The following is a 10,106-nucleotide window of genomic DNA, read 5'->3' as shown; positions in this document are numbered from 1 at the left end:
TGTTTCCGCAGCAGGAGGAAGACAAATAAAAAAACGCTCGATGACCTTGTGGTGCTCTTGTTTTTGAGACACGTCTCGTATCGGCTAACAAAAATATCTAGGCTCGAAATAAAATGAAAATGAACGGAATATCAAAATTAGTTTTGATGCATCTGAAAGAAAATATTAATGTAATTAATGTAATATTAATGTAATAAATTAAGAAAATTAAAAAAATAATAACACGAGGAACTACTATAAGAAATTTAAAGATGAAATACTGAATAATCAAGTCCTTAGCTTATGCTTTAAACGACGAAATGAACAAACCACAATGGAAATCGTAGATCATGACTCAGCACTCGCCACATTGGAAGAAATCAAACAAATAGTTCGCAATTTTAATAAAAGCAACAAGAGACAGGCGGAAGACGGAATAATTGTTAAAATGTTTAGAATAGGTGGTGACAAACAGGCTCGGGTTCTTCGAGAAATATAGGAAATCTGGTGCAGTGCGAAAAATCTTTGTGTGTGCGTTAGTTCACACACTTCATAAGAAAGGGGACGGAAAAGATATAAACAAGTAAGAAGGAATTTTCTTACTTCGGGTCGGCTAAAAAATCGTCTCTAAAGCCCTTCTCATTAAGTTAGAAAAACACAGACCACGTAACTGGAAAATACCAGGCAGTACTTTGTAAAACGATGTCATGCGCAGAACAAATCCTAAACCTTATAAACATACTTAGCATTGACAAAATGAAACAAACAGTAATCATGCATATTGATACCGTATAGACGAATATTGTTTAACGTAGCAGAGGAAGTGGCAATGGCCTTGCCGCAGTGGATACACCGGTTCCCGTCAGATCACCGAAGTTAAGTGCTGTCGGGTGTGGCCGGCACTTGGATGGGTGACCATCCGGGCCGCCATGCGCTGTTGCAATTTTTCGGGGTGCACTCAGCCTCCTGATGACATTTAAGGAGCTACTCGATCGAACCGTAGCGGCTCTGGTCAAATAAAACCATCATAACGACCGGGAGAGCGGTGTGCTGACCACACGCCCCTCCTATCCGCATCCTCAGTTGAGGATGACACGGCGGTCAGATGGTCCCAATGGGCCACTTGTGTCCTGAAGACGGAGTGCTATATATAAGAGGAAGTCCAGGGTGACACAAGGGAAATAATGAAACACAGCAAGGCTACTAAAACATCAAACTCAAAACTTTTGAGGAAATTCCCTGAACCATTCGAAATCAGAGGACAACTAAGAAGGAATTTTCTTACTTCCGGTCGGCTATAAAATCGTCTATAAAGCCCTTCTCATTAAGTTTGAAAAGCACAGACCACGTTCTGGAAAATACCAGGCTGGACTGTAGTCCTCACTGTTCATTTAAGTCGGATAAAAGTGTTCAGGAAATAACAACATGAAAGTAAAGGTGTAGGTATTGGCAGAATTCACCAAAATAAAATTCGTTCTCATTGTCTAGCATTTGCGGACGACATTTCAATGCTTTCCAATATCAGACAAGAAGCAGTCCAATCAGTGGAAAAACTATAGCAGCCATAAGTGGGCTCCAAATTTCGTACGACATGACGCACTGTATGGAGGGAACCGGATAAAGATACACCAATCAAAAGCCAGCAAAGTCTCTCAAGTAGACAAAGTTATGTATCTGGGAGAAGTTACTGTACGGGCGAAATTTGGAACCCTAGCTCATGAACACAGATTTGTTGAGAAGACTGCCGAAGAAAGTGCACGATTGACATAAGGACGTCAAAACACGAATAAAACATTATCGAGAGTAAAAGAATTGGAAACTGCTGAATGAGTTCAGTCGCGCTCCCTAAGTGACCTCATCATCATCATCTGTGTTCTGCCTAATGGCAGGTTTTTACATGGTAGTTCTCCAGGCTGTCCGGTCTTCTGCCATCCTCTTCAGGTCTGCATAATTTCCTCTTCCCTTTATGTCGTCTATCATCTTGTATCTCCTTCTTCCTCTCAGTCTTCTCCCACAAACCAATCCTTCCGAAGGATCTACTAGCAAGCACTCATTTTTCAACCAGTTCTTTTTCCTTTCTCTTACAACCTTCAGCAGACATCTTCTCTCACCAACTCTTTCCAATACTCTTTCATTACTCACTCTTTCCATCCAGCTTATTCTCTGCATTCTCCTCCACATCCACATCTCAAATGCTTCTAACCTTTTTTCATCCTCTCGTCTCAGTATCCGTGTTTCTGCCCCATATAGTGCCACACTCCAGACAAAACATTTGCCAAGCCTTTTCCTTAGTCATTTATCTAATTTGCCACATAAGAGTCTCCTCTTTCTGTTGAATGCCTCCTTCGCTATGGCAATTCGAGTTTTGACCTCCTGGTGACATCTCTAGTCTTCAGTTATTTTGCTAAGTGGCTGCAAGGAATTAAAAAAAGAAAATGTTGATATTGATTGCGTACCGACAGTGGACCCCCAGAAAATAAAGACCGTTTTATGTTGAGAGCCCCGGCGCAGATAAGCAGTGGAGTGTCGGCGCGGCGTTGCTAGGCGGCAGCCAGGAAGTGGCGGCCCGGCCCCGGCCGCGGCCGCAGCACGCCTCAGGATGGAAGTTGCGGTCTACGCGGCCGCGACAACAATGGCTGCCGGCTGCGCTTCTCGGAAGTGGGCCGCCCGCCGCCTTCCGTATGTGGACGGCCGCTGCCGGCCATCCAGCGCAGGCGTGCGCCACGACCCCCGCGACAAGCAGTCGCTGCGGGGGCGCTGTTCGCTCTCATTGTACAGGCATCGCAGTTGCTTACAGCGCATGCACTGAGGTGACAAAAGTCGTGGAATTCCTCCTAACATCATATAGGACTTCCTTTTCCCCTGCGAATTGCAGCGACTCGACTTGGGATGGACTCAACAAGTCATTGGAAGTCCCCTGCGGAAATACTGACCCATGCTACCTTTATACCCGTCCATAATTACGGAAGTGTTGCCGATGACCTCATGATGGTGTCCGACAAAAAGTTGATAGGATTCATCTACATGGATACTCTGCAAATCACATTTAAGTGCCTGGCAGAGGGTTCATCGAACCACCTTCACAATTGTTATTTCAATCTCGTATAGCGCGCGCGAAGAATGCACACCTATATCTTTCCGTACGAGCTCTGATTTCCCTTATTTTATCGTGATCATCGTTCCTCGCTATGTAGGTCGGTGTCAGCAAAATATTTTCGCTTTCGGAGGAGAAAGTTAGTGATTGGAATTTCGTTCAAATGGTTCAAATGACTCTGAGCATTATGGTACTTAACTTCTGAGATCATCAGTCCCCTAGAACTACGAACTTCTTAAACCTAACTAACCTAAGGACATCACACACATCCATGCCCGTGGCAGGATTCGAACCTGCGACCTTAGCGGTCGCGCGGTTCCAGACTGTAGCGCCTAGAACCGCTCGCCCACCACGGCCGGATTGGAATTTCGTGAGAAGATTCCGTCGCAACGAAAAACGCCACTTTTAACGATTTCCTGCCCAAATCCTGTATCATTGCTGTGACTCTCTCTCCCATATTTCGCGATAATACAAAACGCGCTGCCTTACTTTGAACTTTTTCGATGTACTCCGTCAGTCCTATCTGGTAAGGATACCACACCGCGCAGCAGTATTCTAAAAGAGGGCGGACAGGCGTAGAGTAGGCAGTCTCCTTAATAGGTCTGTTACAGTTTCTAAGTGTCCTGCCAATAAAACGCAGTCTTTCGTTACCCTTCCCCACAATATTTTCTTCGAATTTAAGTTGTTCCTAATTGTAATACCTAGGTATTTAGTTGAATTTACGGCTTTTAGATTAAACTGATTTATCGTGTAACCGAAGTTTAACGAGTTCCTTTTATCACTCATGTGGATTTCCTCACACTTTTCGTTATTTAGGGTCAACTGCCACTTTTCTCACCATTTAGATATCTTTTCTAAATCATTTTGCCGTTTTTTTGATCTTTTGATGACTTTATTACTCGATAAACGACAGCGTCATCTGAAAACAACCGAAAATAGCTGCTCAGATTGTCCTCAAAATCGTTTATATAGATAAGGAAGAGCAAAGGGCCTATAACACTACCATGGCCCATGGGGAACGCGTGAAATCACTTCTGTGTTACTCGATGACTTTCCGTCAATTACTACGAACTGTGACCTCTCTGACAGGAAACCAGAAAACCAGTCATATAACTGAGACGATATTCCATAAGCATGCAATTTCCCTATTAGCCGCTTGTGTGGTACCGTGTCAAAAGCCTTTTGGAAATCCAGAAATAGGGAATCGATCCGAAATCCCTTGTCAATAGCACTCTACACTTCATGTGAATAAAGAGCTAGTTGTGTTTCAAGTTGGTTCACTACTCCGAGGATATTTACTTCTACGTTACTCATGTCGGCCGATCTGGACGGCCATTTATTTGCTCAAATTGTCCAGAATGTTCTTCATACAAAAGGCGAACGACTGTGGCCTGGTGACATCGCTCATTGTAATCCATAAAAATTCCAACTTTGCTTAGGAAAATGAAATCCATGAATGGTAGCCAACGTTAATCATGTTGCCGAACATAACCATTTCCAGTCAATGACCGGTTCTGTCGGACCAGAGGACCCAGTACATTCCATATAGACACAGCCCACATCGTTAAGGAATCACCACCATCTGCACAGTCCCGTGATGACAACTTTGGTGTATGGTTTCGTGGAGTTTGTGCCACACTCGAACCCTAGCATCAGTTCTTACCAATTGAAATTTGGACTTGCCTGGCCAGGAGACGGTTTTCCAGAGTCCGACCGATATCGTCACGAGCCCAGGAGAGGGTTGCAGCCGATGCAGCTCTGTTAGCAACGCCACTTGCCATCAGTTGTCTCCTGCCGTAGCCCATTAACGCCAGGGCCGCTTGGGGTAGCCGTGCGGTCTGGGGCGTCTTGTCACGGTTTGCGCAGCCCCCCCCCCCCCCCCCCCCACGCAGGTTCGAGTCCTCCCTCGGGTATGGCTGTGTGTGTTGTCTTTAGCGTAAGTTATCTCAGACTTCAAGAAGAATATAATAATTCCAATCCCAAAGAAAGCAGGTGCTGACAGATGTGAAAATTACCGAACTATCAGTTTAATAAGCCACGGCTGCAAAATACTAACGCGAATTCTTTACAGACGAATGGAAAAACTGGTAGATGCAGACCTCGGGGAGGATCAGTTTGGATTCCGTCGAAATGTTGGAACACGTGAGGCAATACTGACCTTACGACTTATCTTAGAAGAAAGATTAAGAAAAGGCAAACCTACGTTTCTAGCATTTGTAGACTTAGAGAAAGCTTTTGACAATGTTGACTGGAATACTCTCTTTCAAATTCTAAAGGTGGCAGGGGTAAAATACAGGGAGCGAAAGGCTGTTTATAATTTGTACAGAAACCAGATGGCAGTAATAAGAGTCGAGGGGCATGAAAGGGAAGCAGTGGTTGGGAAAGGAGTGAGACAGGGTTGTAGCCTCTCCCCGATGTTATTCAATCTGTATATTGAGCAAGCAGTAAAGGAAACAAAAGAAAAATTTGGAGTAGGTATTAAAATTCATGGAGACGAAGTAAAAACTTTGAGGTTCGCCGATGACATTGTAATTCTGTCAGAGACGGCAAAGGACTTGGAAGAGCAGTTGAACGGAATGGACAGTGTCTTGAAAGGAGGATATAAGATGAACATTAACAAAAGCAAAACGAGGATAATGGAATGTAGTCAAATTAAATCGGGTGATGCTGAGGGAATTAGATTAGGAAATGAGACACTTAAAGTAGTAAAGGAGTTTTGCTATTTAGGAAGTAAAATAACTGATGATGGTCGAAGTAGAGAGGATATAAAATGTAGACTGGCAATGGGAAGGAAAGCGTTTCTGAAGAAGAGAAATTTGTTAACATCGAATATAGATTTATGTATCAGGAAGTCGTTTCTGAAAGTATTTGTTTGGAGTGTAGCCATGTATGGAAGTGAAACATGGACGATAACTAGTTTGGACAAGAAGAGAATAGAAGCTTTCGAAATGTGGTGCTACAGAAGAATGCTGAAAATTAGATGGGTAGATCACGTAACTAATGAGGAGGTATTGAATAGGATTGGGGAGAAGAGAAGTTTGTGGCACAACTTGACTAGAAGAAGGGATCGGTTGGTAGGACATGTTTTGAGGCATCAAGGGATCACAAATTTAGCATTGGAGGGCAGCGTGGAGGGTAAAAATCGTAGAGGGAGACCGAGAGATGAGTACACTAAGCAGATTCAGAAGGATGTAGGTTGCAGTAGGTACTGGGAGATGAAGAAGCTTGCACAGGATAGAGTAGCATGGAGAGCTGCATCAAACCAGTCTCAGGACTGAAGACAACAACAACAACAAGTTTAAGTTAGATTAAGTAATGCGTAAGCCTAAGGACCGATGACCTCACCAGTTTGGTCCCATAGTCCTTACCACAAATACCCAATTTGGCCACGTTCGTCGTACGTACCGCATTGATTCCTGCTGTTATTTCACGCAGTGTTGCTTGTGTGTTAGCACTGACAACTCTACTCAAACGCCGTCGCTGTCAATCGTTAACTGAAGGCCATCGGACGCTGCGTTGTCCCTGTTGGAGGTAATGCCTGAAATTTGGTAATATCGGTACACTTTTGACACTGTGGATCTCAGAATATTGAATTCCCTAACAATTTCCGAAATAAAATATCCCAAGTGTATAGCTCGAATTACGATCCCACATTCTAAGTCTGTTAATTTCAGTCTTGCGTACATAATAACATCGCAAATGTTTTCACATGAATCGCCTGAGTACAGATCACAGCTCCGCCAATACATTGCCCTTTTATACCTTGTGTACGCCATACTGCCACCATCTGTATAGGTGCACGTCTCTAACCCATGACATTTGTCCCCTCAGTGTTCTCTATATTCTTAGTGGATCCGTGAGCGTGGACGTCCAGTCAGACATAACACGTCACAGGTTTGAAACTCCATATGATTAATTACATAAATGGCGTACTTTCGGATGTTCAGACTGTGCGTGTAACTCCCTGATTGTAACGCAGACACCCTGTGACCGTAACCCACCTCCTCAAATTTAAGTAAATATTCACCCTAACAGACTAACTGTCTCTAACTCATACTCTTAAACCACATTCACATGTAGTACAAAACTAACACAATGATAACACAACTTACCTGTATTATTAATTACCTGGGTGCATAAATTATTTTGGTATTTACATAAGGCTTTACCAGCAACATAAATGTTTTATTTGATTTTACTGGCTTATAACTTTTATTTCTTTGTATTTGTTTTAACTCTCTGACCAGTTATTTTCGTATTTACTCAGCTGTTTACAAGTAATATAACAACATTATTTATATTTATCTATTTTTACTTAGGGTTATATGTAACTGCTTAACTCTCCAACAACATTTTGTTACGCATTATTCCTCTCATGAACTTTTTACATAAAATATTATGTAATAATTCGAATTTTCTAAACACTGTCCATAGGAGAACAGCGATTAATGAAATTATATTAAAATTATTCCATTAAAACAGTCTAGAACGCATGTAAGCTGTATATATTTCGTTTGGTGACCGGTTTAGTTCTGTTATCAGATCATCATCTGATCAGTTTTTTACTCGTTGGCGACAGCAAGAGCCGGTGACGAGGAGCAACCGAAGACCCACACCGCTGACGTCGATTTGCAATAGGGTTTTGGAACGTATATTGTGTCCCAATATTATGAGTTATCCCGAGGAAAACGATCTGTTCACGCACAGTCAGCATGGTTTCATAAAATACCGTTTGTGAAACACAACTACCTCTGTATTCTCATGAAATAATAAGCACTATGGACAGGGGAACTCAAACTGAATCCCTATTTCTAGGTTTCCAGAAGGCTTTCCATACCATTTCTCATAAGTGACTTCTAATCAGATTGCATGCGTGTGGAGTATTGTCTCAATTGTGCGACTGGATTCGTAATTTCGCATCAGAAAGGTCACTGTTCGTGGTAACTTAAGTCATCGAGTAAAACGGAACTGTCATAGGCCCTTTCCTAATCTATACAAATGATTTAGGAGACAATCTGAGCAACCCTCCTAGATTGTTTGCGGATGATGCTGTCATGTACCGTCTAGCAAAATCATCAGGATACCAAACACAACTATAAAATGATTTAGACATTTGTATAGTGCGAAAATTGGCAGCTGACCTTAAATAATTATCCACGGTATAATGAAAGGTATTTTTTTTAAATAGAACAACACGATAAACAAACTACAAGTAGAGTATATATGAATATCAGTGGTGTTCGTCGCATGAATCTAGTGCGAGTCGTTTATGAGGTGTCGTACTGTACGAAGTCTCCACAGCAACACTTCTTTGTGCCATTCGACCTCCGTAGTTGCTAGGTACGGTGTTATGTTTGCTTACAGTGTCCTTGTGTCTTCCTTGAGGACACTGCGATTTACTAGTCAGTTAGTGCGTGACGGTCCAAGCACTAGGTCTTGAGGGGACGATGTGCTTTACCAATGCAGAAAAAGCCGACATGCTCATGATGTTGGGAGAGTATAGGAAGACTGCAGTTCGCTCTTGTACGATGTATTCGGCAAGGTATTGCAATAGACGTCAACCATCTCGCCAGTTTTCTATGAACCTCGTGGGAGTGGTACTGTAACACTTAGAAAACGTAGCAGAAGGAAACAAGTGACGACAGAGGAGGAGGAAATCAATATTTTTGCTGCTGTTGGAGTTGATACGCACGTTTGCTCCGGAGAATCGCACAAGGAAGTGGCGTGAGTCAGGCAAGAGCCCTACGCATTCTCCATCGACATAGGTTCCATTCCTATCACATCTCTTTCCATCAAGAGTCGCATGGAAACGTTTATGAGAATCGTGTTGTCTTCTGTATGTGGGCATTAGAACATGACACTCCAGATATAGCACAATCCCCGTTGACTCCGCAATCCGCGCGGAGTGGCCCCGCGGTTAGAGGCGCCATGTCACTGATTGCAAGGTCCCTCCCGCCGGAGGTTCGAGTCCTCCCTCTCGTGTGGGAGTATGTGTGTTGTTCTTAGCATAAGTTAATTTAAGTAGTGTGTAAGTCTAGGGACCGATGCCCTCAGCAGTTTGGTCCCATAGGAACATTTGAACATTTTTTTTGACTTCGTCAGGTGGAACGTCAGCTTCCACGGAGTGAAATGCGTGGTGTGGGATAGTGAACTATCAGCTCATAGACCCGTTTTTAATAGACGGAAAACTGAATGCGCACAAGTATCGAAGCCTCTTAACAGACCATCTTCCACAGATGCTAGATCTCTCCTGCAGACAAGAAGGAACCTGTGATACTAACATGGTAGCTGATACAGCTAGTCCTGCAGACTAGGAGGAACCTATGGTACCAACATGATAGCTGTCCAGCACACAATGCACGAAGCACTACAACACGTCTTCACGATTTATTTCCAAATCATTGGGTTGGACGCAGATGACCTGTATCTTGGCCGGCCTTTTCCCGGATTTGACGCCTGTAGACATTTCTCTGTGGAGAAAGCTGAAAGACCCTGTCTACAAGGACATAACTACAATCGACTATTTGCACCGATGTATTATTGCAGTTTGCTTTGACATGTCTGCAGAAATGCTAGCACGCCTGCAGCAGTCGTTCCATACCATACTGGAAGCGTTTATTGCCGCTGTCTGTGGTCGTTTTGATCACAACCTATATTTATCAGTTGTCTCTTTACTGGTCAGAATCCACAGAACTAGAGTAGGGTAGGGTGTTGTTCTTTAGTGTCTGCTACAACAGGTATTGGAGAAGTGTCGATGTGGGAACGTGTCAAAACACGATAGCAGTAGGACAAAGTTCATACTACCCCAGTCTGCATTGTTGCCAAATTTATTCAAGATGGCGGCGATAAACTAGCCAATGTCGCAATGACATCATAGTGGGAAGGTCAAATTTTGGCGGGAAAATAGGTCAACAGTATGGGAACAGGGAGAAGGACGAGGATTTTGCTACTGCATTTTGATGCTTCTCCAAACTACATACAGATACTGCAGTCCGAAGCAGATTCACGTCCCTCAGGGCCCATTCACTTCTAT

The 10,106-nt window shown here is 43.3% G+C and overlaps 1 pseudogene; it reads left to right on the top strand.

The window, feature by feature from the left end:
• Positions 1 to 804: 804 nt before the first annotated feature.
• Positions 805 to 922, top strand: LOC126337383 (5S ribosomal RNA; annotated as a pseudogene).
• The last annotated feature ends 9,184 nt before the right edge of the window (positions 923 to 10,106 follow it).

Source organism: Schistocerca gregaria, chromosome 2 (assembly GCF_023897955.1).
Source record: "Schistocerca gregaria isolate iqSchGreg1 chromosome 2, iqSchGreg1.2, whole genome shotgun sequence".
In the NCBI taxonomy this organism is placed as follows: domain Eukaryota; kingdom Metazoa; phylum Arthropoda; class Insecta; order Orthoptera; family Acrididae; genus Schistocerca; species Schistocerca gregaria.
This window is presented reverse-complemented; position numbering and strand designations above follow the sequence as displayed.